We start from the raw sequence: 1145 nt of genomic DNA on the forward strand, positions 1-1145 counted from the left end.
AAGCGGACGAAACCGGTATTCAAACCGATCGGTTAGATCGATGGCGTCGTGTGCGACATTTTTCCCAAATCTTGTGGAAGAGGCCAAGGGTCCTAATATTAACGTTGGCACTATAGTTATGTTACGCGATGAAAATGTAGCGTCATTGAATTGGAAGTTGGGTAAAGCATGGTAAAGATGGTGTTATACGTTCTGCGACAATTAGGAATACAAACGGTGAAACTAATAGAGCGGTATGACAATTATGTCCGTTACCTTTTGAGGGCAATCAAAAATGAGTTAAATTGCTTCAATGATTCATAATGTTAAAATTAAACATTTTCGATTATTTATTTGTTAATTTATTTATATTTATTTTGTGTAGATAAATTATGAGAGTCCAATTGTGTGTTTTTTCGATGGATATTGTCGAATATTAATTGTTAAATCTATTTGATAAGTTTTATTCCTTTGGTTTATTTGTAGTATTTTATAATATTTTGTTTTTTTTTGTTTATTTGATTTGTTTAATAATCTTTAATTTAAAACAGTGTTTAAGGCGCCCGTTCTATTTAGTCCGACTATCGTTATCAACATGTACGTGGACAGTCGTTGACCACCACTTTTAATTAAGTCAGTCGGCGACGTGCCTTCTTAGCAAAGAGTTGTAATTTAAACGAAAAAAAATTGATATATTAACGTTCATAGTGTTACTTAAATANGAAAAAAAATTGATATATTAACGATCATAGTGTTACTTAAAATTTAAATATAATAAAACCCCAAAAATCTGTTCAACCAAAAAAAAGACATACAGTCTTCAACAACCTTTATCATGGTTCAGTGGACAAAGTACAGCAAAGGTGGAAAAGTGCCAGGGACCAGATCTATAGCATAAAAATGTATAAAAAATTACTTTTAAAATTTTTTATTTGTATGTTTATACTAAGAACAATTTTAATAAATGTTAATTATAAATAAATGTTATTTTTTAGTAAAAATAATTCTTGTGGCAAAAACTTTTTACCAAAAGAATAAAAATCAAAGACCATTACTGGTAGTACTAACAAGACATTTAACATAAGCTTATTGAGCACATTACTTTTATTGACTTAATGAATCATTCTATCTTGCCATTCTACTTTACCAGCTTCACTTATAAAGTA

The sequence above is a fragment of the Daktulosphaira vitifoliae genome, unplaced genomic scaffold, assembly GCF_025091365.1.
Source record: "Daktulosphaira vitifoliae isolate Bord-2020 unplaced genomic scaffold, ASM2509136v1 Scaffold_3, whole genome shotgun sequence".
Taxonomy (NCBI): Eukaryota; Metazoa; Arthropoda; class Insecta; order Hemiptera; family Phylloxeridae; genus Daktulosphaira; species Daktulosphaira vitifoliae.